At 41.5% G+C, this 18289-nt stretch overlaps 1 protein-coding gene across 2 annotated transcripts in view; it reads right to left on the minus strand.

Moving 5' to 3' along the window:
- The window catches only part of ZNF710 (zinc finger protein 710), a 109567-nt gene extending 95430 nt beyond the window's left edge, over nucleotides 1-14137 (minus strand). The window contains exon 1 of one of the 2 annotated variants that reach the window (XM_075855267.1): nucleotides 13869-14137. The gene's annotated coding sequence lies outside the window, so the exon portion shown is untranslated. The remainder of the gene's footprint in view (nucleotides 1-13868) is intronic. The other variant, XM_075855265.1, reaches the window with a different exon arrangement.
- Between the last annotated feature and the right edge of the window lie 4152 nt (nucleotides 14138-18289).

Below are 18289 nucleotides of genomic sequence, written 5' to 3' on the forward strand. Positions count from 1 at the left end.
GCTGTGCCTGGGTTCGCAGATCAATCCTATTCGCTTGAATGGGACCCTTAGTGCAATCCCAGGTACAGCCGCTATGGAAGGGTATGGCGCTGTGGCTGTAAACTGGGAACGCCGTGACCCTATCAATCAACGTATTGGTGAGGGTGCCGGGAGTCGGACCCCCACCGATCTGATATTGATATTAAAAAAAAATGCCCGGAGAACCCCTTAAAACAGTAAAATCATATGTATGCCCAAGTTAGGGCTGATCTTCTATTCCTAAAAATCCTAATGATTAACAGATTTTTTTCGGGGGATGATTATGATTCACTCCCTCTGAATCATGACAACCCAATGACCAACAATAGTAATGTCATGGTTTTCCTAGTCCCCTGTATAAATAAATACTTTTTCCACTGGATGTCACTGGATCCATCAGAGGGAGTATTTTTTTAGATGATGTGGCAGATTGAGTAGTCCACAAACCTACCCAAAATTCTGCTGTGTGATCTTGGAAACAGACTTGGCTGTGTCTACACTCTGTAGTCAGCCGTTTTACTTAGCAACTTATCTGTGTAACTGTTATTTGAGCTCCCACAATGCAATGTTTTCTCAGGTAAAAAAAAAAAAATTGTAAATTGCTTTGGAAAAGTAGTGGTTCTCTCAACAGTTGATGCAACAGAAACGACAGCTTGTACCAGTAGTCTATTAACAATAATAACTAATGTGGCTTGTACAAGTCACTTGCAATTTTTTTTACACAGGGTAAATAGATTAAGAGACAGGTCCTAAAAACAAAACATACTAAGGCCTTATTCAGACGAACGTTGTATACGTCCATGTGCTGTCCGTTAAAGCAACGGACAGCACACAGATCTATGCAATTCAATAGGGCTATTTAGACATGCATGATTTTCGTGTGTTTCCACTGCGTGAAACTCACTGCATGTCCTATTATAGTCCGTGTTTGCCGACCACGCGCCCATTGAAGTCTATAGGTGCATGAAAATCACGGACAGCACACGGATCTCATCCGTGTGCTTTCCTTGTTTCACGCAACAGTTGCTAAAGAAAGGCTGAGAAAAATAAATTGCGCACCAACACGGACATAAAAAACTGATGCCACACGGAACAAACACTAATGGCACCCAGAACTGCAACGCATGAAAAACAGTGCCTATTTTGCGGACGCAAAACGGACATGTTCGTCTGAATAAGGCCTAACTTCTATATTCCCCAATATCCACTATGAAAACCAAACATAATATAGTATAGTATAGTTCCCACTAAGGCTGAGTTCACATTTGCGTCGGGCTTCCTTTGATGGGTTCCGTCAAACCTTTCCGTCAGGGGAACCGATGAATGGAAAGGCAAACTGAAACCATAGCCTTCCATTTGCATTACCATTGATTTCAATGGTAATGCTTCCATTGCAAATGGTTCCCATTTGTCTCCGTTTCGTAAAGGTGTCCGTTTTTTGGGGCGGAATCAAAAGCGCAGTCGACCGACGGAAAGATCTGACGGAACCCATGAACAGAAGCCCGAAGCAGATTTGAACAAAGCCTAATATGTATGTAAAACTGCTGTACAAATCATTTAAAAATTAATCTCAGAAGGAAACCTGACCCCTAACAAAGATCTTTCTGAGTCCAAACAGATTTAAATGAATAGCGTATCATTCCATTCCCATTTGACCTATTGCAATTATGCCTGTATTACTTGATGAAATGTACAATGTACAGGCAACATATTGCCATTCTATAACGACACTACTGAGCACAGGGAGCAAGATAAAAGTCTCTGCTAATTACATGTTTACTAACCCTCCGAAACATTTTAATTTACATTAAAACAAATAAATACACAGTCGGCTGCTGACAATGCCCATATTTATTTGGAGGCCTAAAGAGGGGAAAAAGATAGTTGTATTTAGAAAAAGACCCTTTACAAAGTTTACTGAACATCAACATAGGGAAGATAGCGATATAGTTATCTGCTAAGTATTAGGGTTGACAGGATACCAGAATTTGGACTTCGATACCGATATTTTGTGTAGTATTGCGATTCTCAATACCAAAAAGATACTTTGCCAAAGGTAAAAAAACAAACTTCTCTGATGTGAGGTGCGTGGTGTGATGAATTTTGGAACTCCATGTGACTCACATGAATAGTACTTAAAGAGGCTCTGTCACCACATTATAAGTGCCGTATCTCCTATATAAGGAGATCGGCGCTATAATGTAGGTGACAGTAATGCTTTTTATTTAGAAAAACTATCTATTTTAAACGACTTTATGAGCGATTTTTAGCTTTATGCTAATGAGTTTCTTAATGCCCAAGTGGGCGTGTTTTTACTTTAGACCAAGTGGGCGTTGTACAGGAGTGTATGACGCTGACCAATCAGTGTCATACACTTCTCTCCATTCATTTACACTGCAGATAGCGATATATCTATATCGCTATCTGCAGCCACATACACAAACACTAACGTTACTGCAGTGTCCTGACAATGAATATACATTACCTCCAGCCAGGACGTGATGTGTATTCAGAATCCTGACACGTCTGAATCTTTTCTGTGAGATTTACAGCAAGGCAAACGTAATCTCACGAGATTACGCTGTAAACTGTAATTTAAAACGAGATTACGTTTGCCTTGCTGGAAATCTCACAGAAAAGATTCAGAAGTGTCAGGATTCTGAATACACATCACGTCCTAGCTGGAGGTAATGTATATTCATTGTCAGGACACTGCAGTAACGTTGGTCTTTGTGTATGTGGCTACACATAGCGATATAGCTATATCGCTAGTGCAGTGTAAATGAATGGGGAGACGTGTATGACGCTGATTGGTCAGCGTCACACCCTCCTCTGTACAACGCCCACTTGGTCTAAAGTAAAAACACGCCCACTTGGGCATTAAGAAAGTAATTAGCATAAAGCTAAAAATCGCTCATAAAGTGGTGAAAATAATCGTTTTTCTAAATAAAAAACACTGCTGTCACCTACATTATAGCGCCCATCTCCTTATGTAGGTAATAGGGCACTTATAATGTGGTGACAGAGTCTCTTTAACCCTATCATGTTTCTCAGTCATAATGGACAACATTGGGTTAATGTGTGAGGTACATGATGAGGTTAATTACTATCAATCTGTGAGATTGACAGCAAGGCAAACGTAATCTCGTGAGATTACGATGTAACCTGTCATTTAAAACGAGATTACGTTTGCCTTGCTGTAAATCTCACAGAAACGCTACAGAAGTGTCAGGATTATGAATACACATCACGTCCTGGCTGGAGGTAATGTATATTCACTGTCAGGACACTGCAGTAACGTTACTGTGTGTTTATGTGGCTGCACATAGTGATGTAATAAGATCACTCACTATATGCTGTGTAAATGAATGGGGAGAAATGTATGACGCTGATTGATCACTGATTGGTCAGCGTCATACACTTCTCTCTACAACGTCCACTTGGTCAAAAAGTAAAACATGCCCAGTTGTCCATTAAGAAACTCATTAGCATAAAGGTAATATAGGTCATAACTCCATCAAAAATGATAGTTTTTCTAAATAAAAAACACTGCTGTAATCTACATTACAGCGCCGATCACATCATGTACAAGATAGGCCACTTATAATGTGGTGACAGGGAATCCCTGTGACGCGATCAAAGGGGCATCCCCCTTCTCATTTTCCTCTTGAATGCTGCGGTCGGATTTGATCACAGCACTCAAGGGAGTAACGGCAGAGATGAGAGGTTTGATCTCCGCCGTTAGAGCGGGGCTGCGGCTCTAATACAGCCATTACCCCGCTCCTGAAAAGTGTGCACGCGCGGTCAGCATGAGGTGATGTGATCAGTGCTGCACTAATGATCAGCGGCACCTGCACTAAAGACAGAACATGGGGGTGTTTTGCAGTGCGCCCGCCATGTTCTCTGTCTTCAGTGTTGTCGCTCGTTAGTGTAGCGCCAGCCGCATCACCTCAAGCTGACCGCACACACACACACACACACACACACACACACACACACACACACACACACACACACACACACACACACACACACACACACACACACACACACACACACACACACACACGTCAGGGGGGGCAATGGCTGTATTACACAGTCGCAGCCCCGCTCTCAATACATTCATGTGTTACAATACTAAGCTGTGCGGCCGCACAGCTTAGCATAGAAATACATGAATTGATAGTATTTGAGGGTGCACGGTATCTAAATAGTATCGATGTTTCGATGCATCGTGCAACCCTACTATTACATCCGGACACCTTTCTGATCATGGTGTCGAATTAAGAGCATCTCCATAGATCATATCGGCCCATAAATGCCATTGTTCACACACGAACAACTAACTCACCTTATAATAAATATTTTGAGAAAATATATACATATTTAGAATCAAATATCTACACACATTTTTACAGCAACTTTTTTAAGATTTAATAAAAATAAATGTTGGACAGTTTTCTGGAGTTCCACCTTTTTTAGTGTGTTTTACCTTCAAAGAGACTAAAACATTCAGTTGTGAGTCAAATCACACAAAATGAGATTACTTTTCAACTAGATTTTACCCACATATCATCCCTGCTTTCCAAATACATAGGCCTCATGAACACAACTGTATTGGTTTTGCGGTCCGCAAAAATATCTGTCCGTTGTGGTCTGTCGGACCGCAAAAACCCTTATTGTGCATCCGTGTGTCATCCGGACTCACGGATCCACAACAAACCACCAGTATTGGTGAAACCGCAAATCCGGACTGTAAAATGGCCTGTCCTGAGTTTTTGGAGTCCGGATTTGCGGCCCCCACACTGATCCGTGTAAATCATGATCGTGTGCATGGCGCCATAGAAAAGAATGCATCGACTATTTGCCTGCAAAAATGCGGTCATGTTCATGAGGCCTTAGTATATACTGTATTTTATGGAAGTAATGTCCCTACGCTTCCACTACTAGCAATGACATAGCAACTTACACTATTTAAAGATTTTGTTCTATCTAACCACATTCTGATTGGCTGGACTGTCATCTTCATTTCAATGTATCAATTCAGAGAAATCAGAAAATGTAATAACAGGTTTAGGTTACATAAATGACAGCTGGTTGGGATCATAAATGGGTTTTTTTTAACTGACAATTTGCCTTTTCTTTTTATACATCAAGAGATGAGAATGCTTTTTGAACAAATCCTATAACATTTTATTTTGCAAAAAACATAGGAAAAACAAAAGGCCTGTTTCACACAAGCATATTCGGTCCATGAGGTATGGACCGTATGTCGGCAGTATGTCCCGGACCGAACACACTTAAGGGAGCCGGGCTCCTAGCATCATAGTTATGTATGACGCTAGGAGTCCTTGCCTCGCTGCGGGAAATCTGTCCCATACTGAAAACATGATTACTGTATGGCACAGTTTTCCTGCAACGAGGCAGGGACTCCTAGCGTAATAGATAACTATGATGCTAGGAGACCAGCTCCTTGAAGTGTGTTCAGTCCGGGAAATACTGCTGACATATAGTCCGTATATCACAGACCGAACACGCTCGTGTGAATACGGCCATATGCCATCACACCCACCAGTCCTGGACAAAGCCAGTGATTGTTTTCCCTACATTCCTTTTAGGAGAAAGAAACATAGGTTGAAACTTATGGACCACAATTCAAATACTGTACCTGGACCCAACCTCCGAACCAGTCATGTCTTGTTTTCTACTATATGTGATGATATTACACTAGGATCTACCTTCTAAGGATCTATAAAGCACTACAACACTGAAGTATACATTTTGTACAGTTCAAGAGCTTCACATAATGCAAAAACATCAATACTAGCATGTTAGCTTATTGTGCCTGTGCACTTGCAGCCCGAGGTAATTAGATTCTCGCTGTTCTAGGTGTCTGGTTCCAAATGCAACCTCTACGCTACTGGAGAGAAGGTGGTAGGTCCTCAAAATCTATTGCCCTTACTGTTATTTGCTGATGATGCTTTAGATCTAAGTTCAGTTTAAAAATAAATACATGGTAAACATAAATAATATACATTAGCTTCTGGGCTGTATTTATGTTAATTTTCTACTTAGGCCACATTCACATGTAATGTATTTGTTGTTGAAGAATCCGCAGTAAATCCATTTCAAAGATAATCGTGCAGATTTTGCCACCTATTTCCCCCACACATGTTAGAAGTTAGTTGTGACTACAAGTTAGACCTCCCTCACATATGCGTTCGGCTTTTCCATGTTCTGCTCCGTCCGAGGAGCAGAACAACGAAAACACCGAACGTGCCTGTTCCGTTGCACAATAGACACCACTGGCACATGTCGGAACCTATTGACTTTAATGAGTTCCGTCGGTTTTCCATCCGGTGTGTCGTTTTACCAGAAACAATACTGCTATTGTTTAATGTTTTCTCTATCGGATCTGCGACGGAGGCCCCTAGAAAAGCCTCCAACTCAGATTTGAACTTAATTGTGATTAGAAGTTGTCCACACTACACAGAAAGTCTAATGTGCAGAAAGAATAAAAAAAATTATTTCAGATCTGACAAGGAGAATTGGCATGAAAACACCAACAAAAAGCTCATTTTAAGAGTGATCAAGCAAACTTAGCCTATGCTACTTATCCACTGCTACTGTCCCCTCAACAACTACACTTTAAACTTGAAGTAGACCAATATTATGTCCACAATGAGTCATGGAAAAATTTAATTTGCTAGGCTAAAATAATCAGTTGCTACTGCTTCATAAATTTTTCATTTCCACAACTATTTAAAAGGGAACCTGTCACTAGGTTTAGAGCCGCTAAACCACCAGCAGGCCATTATGCAGCTTGGGTTTAGTGTCCCAAACGTGCACCCGTCAAAACTAACAGTTTAGGCAATAGTTAGTAAAATAACATAAAGGTTACAGAAACCAGTGCGGGAGCGGTATCATATTGCATGTGCATAGCGAACATGAAGCTGAGAGCAGTACACTGCACATGTGTAGTGAAGTGAGGTGTACGTCATCGGCTACATGTACGCAAAACGCATGCGTCCGATGCCGCCAGACTCCTCTCAATAACTAGTACGGTTATTTTACTAATTATTGCCTTTATGTCTGGTTTTGACCTTGACAGGTTTGGAACTCTAATCAAGTACTGGGGTGACAGATAACTCTTACCAGCATTTTGTATGTCCACGCTCCCTTCTCCTGCTCCCATTCCCCTCTCCATAGACTTTCATGGACATCGTGTCTGTGTCTTTCTCTCTCTGCTCTCTCCTGCTACTCCCCCTCCCCTCTCCATAGACTACTTTGGGCAGCAGCATCTGTGTCTCTCTGTCCCTGGTCCCTCCTCTCCTCTTTATAGACCTCTATGGGCAGGCTGTGAAAAGACACACCCCCACTTCCTGCAGTCCGTCTCCTCTCCTATGTAACTAGGGATGGATTTTGCTTGACAACAAAGGGTGGGCAGCAGATTACAGGAAAGGAGTCACCTCCTGTAGTGGCAGTAACTTCACACAAAATTTGCATGAATAAAACTAAAACTTTAACAGTAAGTTACAAAGTTGATATATATGAGGTATACAATTAGATTAGCATACATTGTTCAAAAAGTCAGTGTCCATTTAAAGAGGCTCTGTGACGAGATTCTCAAATCCCTATCTCCTATTGCATGTGATCGGCGCTGCAATGTAGATAACAGTAACGTGTTTTGTTTTTTTTAAAACGTTCATTTTTGGCCAAGTTATGAGCAATTTTATATATATGCAAATGAGCTTTGAAATGGACAACTGGGCGTTTTTTTTTTTCGTATGTCCAACTGGGCGTGCATTGTGTTTTTAACTGGGCGTGTTTACTTGTTTTACTAACTGGGCGTTGTGAATAGAAGTGTATGATGCTGACGAATCAGTGACCAGTCAGCATCATGCACTCCTCTCCATTCATTTACACAGCAGCATCACGTTCTTACTAGAACGATGTGCAGCCACATACACAAGTGTCCTGATAATGAATACACATGACCTCCAGCCTGGACGTCATGTGTATTCAGAATCCTGACACTTCTGAATCTTTTCTGTGAGATTTCCAGCAAGGGAAACAAAATCTCGTTTACCTCGTAATCTCGCGAGATTACGCGTGGCTTGCTGGAATCTCACAGAAAAGATTCAGAAGTGTCAGGATTCTGAATACACATGACGTCCAGGCAGGAGGTCATGTGTATTCATTATCAGGACACTTGTGTATGTGGCTGCACATTGTTCTAGTAAGAACGTGATGCTGCTGTGTAAATGAATGGAGAGGAGTGCATGATGCTGACTGGTCACTGATTCGTCAGCATCATACACTTCTATTCACAACGCCCAGTTAGTAAAACAAGTAAACACGCCCAGTTAAAAACACAATACACGCCCAGTTGGACATACGAAAAAAAACACGCCCAGTTGTCCATTTCAAAGCTCATTTGCATATATATAAAATTGCTCATAACTTGGCCAAAAATGAACCTTTTTAAAAAAACAAAAACGTTAATGTTATCTACATTGCAGCGCCGATCACTTGCAATAGGCGATAGGGATTTGAGAATCTGGTGACAGAGCCTCTTTAAGCTGAAAAAGTATAAATATTAGAAGTAAACGCAGAGAATGTGATAAGTAGTCAATGCCTTCTACTTTAAAATTACATTACACACCATTATAGAATTCTCAATTTTAGGGGAGAGACTCTTGTAAACATAATGGCCTAGAATACTGTACCATATAACATGCACCTTTTAACCACTTTAAAGAGGCTCTGTCACCACATTATAAGTGGCCTATATTGTACATGATGTGATCGGCGCTGTAATGTAGTTTACATCAGTGTTTTTTATTTTGAAAAACGATCATTTTTGACGGAGTTATGACCTATATTAGCTTTATGCTAATGAGTTTCTCAATGGACATCTGGGCTTGTTTTACTTTTTGGCCAAGTGGGTGTTGTACAGAGTGTATGACGCTGACCAATCAGTGACCAATCAGCGTCATACACTTCTCTTCATTCATTTATACAGCACATAGCGATATAGCTATATCGCTATGTGCAGTCACATAAACACACTATAACATTACTGCAGTGTCCTGACTATGAATATACATTACCTCCAGCCAGGACGTGATGTGTATTCAGAATCCTGACCACTTCTCTGCACGTCTCTGTGATTTACAGCACAGCACACCACAGCGAGATCTCGCTGTAAATTACAGTTTACAGCGTAATCTCGCGAGACTACGCCTGCTATGCTGTAAATCACAGAGACGTGCAAAGAAGTGGTCAGTATTCTGAATACACATCACGTCCTGGCTGGAGGTAATGTATATTCATAGTCAGAACACTGCAGTAATGTTAGTGTTTGTGTATGTGGCTGCACATAGCGATATAGCTATATCGCTATGTGCAGAGTAAATGAATGGAGAGAAGTGTATGACGCTGATTGGTCACTGATTGGTCAGTGTCATACACTTCTCTGCACAATGCCCACTTGGTCAAAAAGTAAAACACGCCCAGTTGTCCATTGAAAAACTCATTAGCATAAAGCTAATATAGGTCATAACTCCGTCAAAAATTATTGTTTTTCTAAATAAAAAACACTGCTGTTATCTACATTACAGCGCCGATCACATCATGTACAAGATAGGCCACTTATAATGTGGTGACAGAGCCTCTTTAACACCAACTGGTTTCACTCATATAATAGGAAAGTTTTAAACTATAGGTCTGTTTTCAGAAGCTTGTAAGGTCTTGAATTCTTGGTACACTGTAAATTTATGCATAAAATACATCTAAGTTATAAAAAGTATATTATTTCTTATGGGGAAGTACAGTCCTTTGAATTAAATAAATTGCTGAATCTTTACAGACAAACTCGGTCAGATTCCAATTTGAATGTATTTTTTAGTTAATTTATTCAATCACTTTCAAATACAGTTTTAGTTACTATTTGCAAATAGTAATTATATATTGATTTGCATTATTTTTATTATTTAGAAGTCAAGGCACACTATCTGGCAAAACTAATTTAATCTACCTAAATCTCCTCTGTGTACCGGTGTCACAGGGAATATTAAACTTGCAGTATAAATATATAGACAATGCATGAAAATGATAAAAAAAAATAGCTTCCTAAAAATGGTGACAACAGCTATACACTCATATATGCATCATAATGGAAATAATTAGAATACAGGAACATTACAGCAAAGTTAATACGAAGGGTAAAAATAGAGTTCAGGAAGGCAATACATTTTAAAGGGAATGTGTCATGAATTTTTTTTTTTTTTTATCATATTGCTTTTAATATGATAATAACATACGAGCAGCAGATGATCGAGCGTTTGCTTTTTACACAGGGCAATTATCAGAAACGAGCGGCCTATGAACGCTCGTCTGCACGATAATTGCCCAGTGTAAAAACCCCTTAAAAAGTCTCTGTCACCAGATTATAAATGCCCTATCTCCTCATAATCTGATAAGCGCTGTAATGTAGATAACAACGGTGGTTTTTATTTTGAAAAACGATCATTTTTGAGCAAGTTATGAACAATTTTAGATTTATGCTAATTAGTTTCTTAATAGACAACTGGGCGTTTTTTAACTTTTTACCAAGTGGGCGTTGTGAAGAGAAGTGTCTGACGCTGACCAATCAGTGACCAATCAGCGTCAGACACTTCTCTTCATTCATGATTAGCTGTACTCATAGTGTGATCTCGCAAGATCAAGCTGTGCTGTCACTTACTCACACATTAACTTTACTGAAGTGTCTTGAGAGTGAATAGACATCGCCTCCAGCCAGGAAGCGATGTCTATTCACACTCCCGACACTTCGGTAAAGTTTCTATGGGACTTAACTCCGAGCACAACTCCCAAATCTCGCTATGAATGACAGCACAGCGTGATCTCGCGAGGTCACGCTGTGCGTGCAGTGAAAGAAGCTGGGCTGGAACGATGAGAAGTGTATGACGCTGATTGGTCAGCGTCATACACTTCTCTTTACAACGCTCAGTTGGTAAAAAGTAACAAAACGCCCAGCTGTCTATTAAGAAACTAATTAGCATAAGTCTAAAATTGGTCATAACTTGCCCAAAATTGATTGTTTTTCAAAATAAAAACCACTGTTATCTACATTACAGCGCCAATCAGATTATGTAGGAGATCGGGCATTTATAATCTGGTGACAGAGCCTCTGTAATAGGCGATTTGCTGCTGTTCACCACAGTGTGATTTTTTTTTTCAAAAACGTTTATTGTTTGTAAAGTTATGAGCATTTTTCTAAATATGCTAATGTAATGAGGCTCTAATAGCCAAATAGGAGGTGACTCTTTTCACTCTGGGCGGTGTAATGTTTTCTGTATTACGCTGTCCATACAGCTTCTCCCCCATTCCTGACCAAGTTATAAACAATTTTAGATTTATGCTACTGACTTTCTTAATAGACAACTGGGCGTGTTTTTACTTTTTACCAACTGGGCGTTGTGAAAAGAAGTGTATGACGCTGACCAATCGGTGACCAATCAGCGTCATACACTTATTGTTCCAGACCAGTGTGATTGTGCAGTGAAAGAAGCTGGGCTGGAACAATGAGAAGTGTAGGACACTGATTAGTCACTGATTGGTCAGCGTCATACACTTCTCTTCACAATGCCCAGTTGTCTATTAAGAAAGTCATTAGAATAAATCTAAAATTGTTTATAACTTGGTCAAAAATTATCGTTTTTCAAAATAAAAACCACTGCTGTTATCTACATTACAGCGCCGATCACATTATGTAGGAGACAGGGCACTTATAATCTTTTGACAGAGCCTCTTTAAGTCTTGTAAGTTGCAAGGTGAGGCCTCCATGGTTTAGAGACTTGTTTTTCCAGCACATCGTACAGATGCTCGATCAGATTGAGATCCGGGAAATTTGTAGTCAACACCTTGAACTATTTGTCATGTTCGTCAAACCATTCCTGAACAATTTTTGAAGTGTGGCAGGGCACATTATTCTGCTGAAAGAGGCGTACATAACCCCAAATTCGGCAAGCTCTGATGCATTCTGTGTTCTAACTCCTTTCTATCATAGCTAGCATTAACTTTCAGAAATTTGTGCTACAGTATCTCTCGTGGGATCGAACCAGATGGTTTGTCACCGGTTGTCCCTACTTGGACCACTTTTGGTAGGTACTAACCTCTGCATACTGGGAACACCCCACAAGACCTGCCGTTGTGGAGATACACTGACCAGGTCGTCAAGTCTTCACAATTTGGCCTTATTCAAAGTCACCCAGATCCCTACGTTTGTCCATTTTTCGTGCTTCCAACACAACAACTTCAAGAACTGAATGTTCAGTTGCTGCCTTATATCCCACCCCTTGTCAGGGGCCATTGTAATGAGATAATCAATGTTAATAACTTCACCTATGTTATGGCTGAACGGTGTATTGCCCTTACAAGGAAGAGCTGCTCCCACTGCAAAGACATGCAGCCAAACGGTATCAATTGTAACTGTATTAGGTGCTCTAATTCCACCCTGGTAGAGACCCTTTGAGTTATACTCGATCCTGGGCAGCTGCTTCTTTGCATATCTCTGTAATAGAAGCAGCAGGTTGCCATGGAGAGAGTGATATGTCCAAGATATGGTATATATAGCCCTGTCTAGGGGAACCACAAACAAGCAAAATATAACAGAGACCATATGACAGGTAGTAATAATAATAAAAAAAAACACAGCATTGACATATCCTGAATATATTATCTTACATTGAAGTCATCTTTAACAACAATTAAAGGAGAATACAAATATTCAAGCCTTATAATTTTGCAGTGATCTGAATAATGGGATAGTGGTTTCGATTGGAGCGATATCTCTATGAATGTTCCAATATTGAATACACATAGGATAGTTTATCTGATTGATGGAAAATCCTTATGTCTATGCCCACCTCAAGTTATGACCTGCCGGGCACAATAGCAGAGGTGTGTCTCCAAGGGGCTGCACCGGTAGACTAGACTGAGGAAGACCGCGAGGATTCCATAGAAGGAGGACTATTTACAAGCACCGGCCAACATGGAAATGAATTCCGGATGCACGCCAATGCTCTCTGCCAATGCCATGGAGCAAGTGCCCACAGAATTTGTGAATTCCTCTTATTTTCTTCGTACTATTACAGCAATACAGATTCCAGGTACACTCACCAAGCTACAAATCTTGCAAACTGGGAGTGTGGGTGCATGAGGCTTATGCCAGACATAAATGTATTCTCCTGTAGGTGAGAGAGTGCCTGAGGGATTGTGCTGAGCAGAGACAGATGATGATAGAGGGAGGTGGGCAAGATACATAAGAGGGGGCATAGCAGCTCCTCACCATAGTTATGACTTGCAATGACTGTGCCCAGAGCATTCCCTGGTACTGAACTCTCAGACACATGCACACTGACAAGATAAAGTTTACAGCTACTAAGAGCAGCAAGAAATAAACTTCAGCCATACAGACAAGTAACCCTGTATTAGGAGACCCCCTCTATAAGGAGATGCAGGGCTCAGTTTACAGACCCTTCCTTTAATACAATAGTATCCTTTTATCTCCTTCATTCCTTACACCCTGACGTGTCTCACAAACACTACACTGCACCTTTGCTAGTAAGTGACACAAGCGAATGTGGAAGTGAAAGAGAAGACACGATACAACTGTAGCTGCTCACACCCCCCTGTTCTGGCACCGTCCATGTCCCTCTGCCGACCTTCCCAAGGGAGAACGTACCATCAAGAGACCTCCGAGGGGGGTAAAATAAGAGTAGGTAAACTAGTGCACCCTTTCATTGGCCAAAGCTAGCGAGAGAAAGAAAAAGTGTGGGACTTACCCAGAAGGTGAAGTGCAGGGGTCTCCCGGCTCCCAGGCTGCGCTGGTCTTAGTAGGGGCAGTAGAGACAGAGGCGTTCCAGGGATGTCTTCTCTTTCTCTCTCAGTCCCTGCTTCCCGGCTTGTACTGTGTCTTTCTGTAGCAGGAAGGAAGAAGGGAATGAGGCAGGGCTGACGTGAATGGATGCAAAACAGCTCCTCCTAAGCCTGCTCACTGTGACTGAGAGAAAGACAGAGGGAAAACAGAGAGAGAGAGAGACAGGGCTGCTGGGTGGCTGCTTCTCTCTTTCTATCTCTTTTGTTTTCTCACTTCCTCCCCTCCTCCACCACCAAGTTTTCTTTATCTCTTTATACCAAAGACTGGGGATTTTTTTTCTCCCTTTAAAACTCCTCTGGGTGCATTAAAAGCAGAAGTTGTTTTTTTTATTGTCTTCTTTCTTCCTCCTTTCTCTTCCCTCTTTTTTTTTGTTTCTCATACAGTTTTGTTCAGACAGTATAAGAATTATTTTTACACAAAATATGAAATATAACCTCAGAGAATCGTGAATAATTTAACCATGAATGCAATGTTTCACTTCTCAGAAGTAAGGGACGGATAGTGTTACAATTACCTCAGAGGGCTCAAAGAAGCACGAAGACATATACCTGGGGGGTGACACCATATTATTCTCTATAGACTTATCAGCCACTGAATTTCTGAAAATAAAACTATACGACTATATTTATACACAATATCTATCACCACCTCACATCTATCTATCGCTATCTTACAGATGCCTAATATCTATTACCACCTCTATCACATCTCATATCTATCTATCTATCTATCTATCTATCTATCTATCTATCTATCTATCTATCTATCTATCTATCTATCTATCTATCTATCTATCCATCTATCATTATCTCACTTCTATCTCATATTGATCTCTCTCAGATCTATATATCTTAACTGTAAACTGCAATGTAACACAACAGACGAAAAAAATAAAAAATACAGGCGCTCCTTTATCATGTCTATAAATGCCCTAATAAGGATCGTCCGGATGGGAAATTCCTTTTAAGTGTTCACCAATATCTTGTATTAGAAGACATGATTTCAAGAGAGCACTATATCGTCATTGTACAAGACACTAAATGTGAATATGCAATCTGGTTTTGTGCACCATGTCATAAACCGGATATCTTGGAAGTGGAGTCAGCACGCTGAAAACCAACTAAATGAATAAGGTGTATGGAAGATCTCACTTATGAGAAAAGATTGCCCAATTTTAATCTATTTACTGTGGAGACAAAATATGTAAATTGGATTGGGATTGCTGTAGATAAGTGATAACTTATTATATTTGTAAAATCTACAAAGAACTAAGAGGCTAAGGGTCCTTTCACACGGGCGTTTATCCAAAAGCTTGTCCCGATCATTGTCCTGTCTAAACAGGGCAACGATCAGCCGATAAATGAGCAAACGCGGCTGATCGTGTAGTTTATACAGCAATAAGTATTATTGTTGACAACAGCACATATCCCTGTGTAAACAGGGAGATGTGCTGCCGACATGACGCAAATACATAGGGACAAGCAATCGTACCGTGTTTCCCCGAAAGTAAGACAGTGTCTTACTTTCTTTTTATCCCCAAAAGCCCCACTATGTCTTACTTTCGGGGTATGTCTTATATTGTAAAAAAATTGTCGAATTTATTTTTTTTTTTTTTTCACAAACTTTATTTAACTGTTTTACATTTTTTTTTTTAGTCCCACCAGGGGACTTCACTATGCGATGTGCCGATCGCATATATAATGCTTTGGTATACTTAGTATACCGAAGCATTATTGCCTGTCAGTGTAAAACTGACAGGCAACCTATTAGGTCATGCCTCCGGCATCGCCTAACAGGCAGATGCTGAAGGCAGACCTGGGGGTCTTTGTTAGACCCCCGGCTGTCATGGAAACCCGACGGCGACCCGCGATTTGTTTGCGGGGGCGCCGATCGGGTGACAGAGGGAGCTCCCCCCTCTGTCAAACACATTAAATGCCGCTGTCACTATTGACAGCGGCATTTAATGGGTTAAACTGCCGGAATCGGCGAGCGCTTCGATTCCGGCAGTTGCAGCAGGAGCAAGTGCAGGGGACGGCGCGGTGACGTATGGAGAGGGGGGCGGCGCGGAAGTGGGCAGGAGGCCGCAATACCCCCGTGTTTCCCCGAAAGTAAGACATATGTCTTACTTTCGGGGTACGGCTTATATTAGCCGACCCCCCTGAAACCCCCGATACGTCTTACAATCGGGGGTGTCTTACTATCGGGGAAACACGGTAGTAACGAGTGCTCGCCCCCATACATAGCTCCTTGTGAAAGAAGAAAACGAGCGCCAATCAACATTGACCGGTGTAAAAGGACCAAGACTGGGGCTACAATCAAATTTTTTTTAATTGCTTAAATAGTTACTGTTATGTGGCAGATCATCACAGTTATGCGACTTGCACACAGCTTTTTTTTTTTAACTCAGTAGGGCAGATTGTGTCTAGATCTTGTCGTAAATATGTGCCAAAATGAGGCACATTTCTGGCGAATAACCCTCGTTATTTTATTGAACATAAAAACACCGTCAGCTAAGAACCAGTAAAAAAAACACAAAAAATAAACACAAAAAACATTAGTAACTCTAAAAAATAATAAAGCAAAACAATTATTATACTTACCTTCCTGGGTCCGTGACAGTTAACTGAGCAGTGACAGCTCTAAGCTGTCATTGGTTAGTTTACATCACGTGGTCCCAAGTTATCCCCGGGTCATTGGCCTACTTTTAAAAGTAGGCCAATGAACTTAGGTAACCGGCCACCACGTGATGTAAACTGACCAATGACAGCTTAGAGCTGTCACTGCTCCGTTTATTTTGCCTCGTTTATTACGGTTGTTCTTAGAGGCTTTCCACACTGTATATGAGGAACTAGGTGGAACGTCTTCGGCAGCTGCCTCTCTTCTAACTCTCCGTCAAGGGGAATTGATAGTAGGAGTGTACGCTATCCAGTTCCGTACCCAGGCAGCGGAACTTACCTAGAACAATGAGGCCTGGGTAGCTACTTTCTGGCAAGGACTGTCTCCCCAAATCAAGGATGAGCTGGCGGCTTGTGACCTCCCATCTATCCTGGATGCCCTTATTCTGTTTGCTTCTCGGATCGCCATGAGGATCCAGGAACATGCCCAGGATGCCCGCCGGGAGAAAAGGGCCTATAGACTGGCTCCCAAGTTCCAGAGACCCCTACTGCCTTCTTTAGTTGTTCCACCTGAAGAGCCCATGCAGGTGGACAGACTCAAATTGTCCGACCAGCTGAAACAGCGCAGGTCTGTGTCTGTATTGTGGCCACAAAGCTCATTTTGTGCATCAATGTCCACAGAAGCCGGGAAAACTCCAGCACCTAGGGTTGATTGGAGAGACAACCCTATGTGGAACGATGCCAAGTCCTCTCACAAATTATCCATTCCTGTAACTATTGTCTCTGGTGAGGAATCACACTCTGTCTCTGCTTATCTGAACCCTGGAGCAGCTGCAAATTTTATTCAGTAGGACCTAGTAGATCATCTCCATCTGGCCAGGGTTCCTCCGGTGAGACCTCTGGCAGTCGCCTCTGTGAATGGGCAACCACTGCCCGATCCTATTCTGTCCATCACTAAACCTCTGAGACTACGTGTCGGAATCCTTTACTCGGAACAGATTGCCTTCTACGTCTTGCCAAAAGCTATCAACCCTATTTTGCTATTTTGCTGGGCCTGCCTTGGCCTTTGTCTACATGCCACCCTGGTGTCCGTAAGACTTTGGACTTTATCTCTCGTCACTACTTGTGGCCCACGCTTCCTAGAGATGTTGTTAGCTATGTTGCTTCTTGTACCAGTTGCGCCCAAGACAAGTCTACACATTCCGGGCCTGCTGGTCTGCTCCAACCTCTGCCCGTTCCTGATGGTCCTTGGCAACACATTGCCATGGATTTTATCACAAACTTCCTTATTCTGCAGGTTGCACTAATGTCTGGATCGTGGTGGATTGCTTATCTTTTGATGGCACACTTCATCCCATTGACTGGCCTTCCCTCTGCTCCTCTTCTGGCAAATTTATTTATACAGCATATCTTTCGTCTGCACGGACTGCTCCTCCATATCGTGTCTGATCGGGGTGTGCAATTTACTTCTAAATTCTGGAGAGCTCTGTGTAAACTTCTAGATGTACTTTTCTTCTGCTTATCACCCCCAGTGTAATGGCCAAGTTGAAAGGATTAATCAAATATTGTAGAATTATCTTCGTCATTTTATTTCTGTTCAATACAACAATTGGGTGCAGCTACTTCCTTGGGCAGAGTTCTCCTACAACAACCACACAAGTGAATCTACTGCTTCTTCCCCATTCTTCATTGTTTACAGCCAATATCTATG

This window comes from Rhinoderma darwinii, chromosome 3, assembly GCF_050947455.1.
Source record: "Rhinoderma darwinii isolate aRhiDar2 chromosome 3, aRhiDar2.hap1, whole genome shotgun sequence".
NCBI classification, from domain to species: Eukaryota; Metazoa; Chordata; class Amphibia; order Anura; family Rhinodermatidae; genus Rhinoderma; species Rhinoderma darwinii.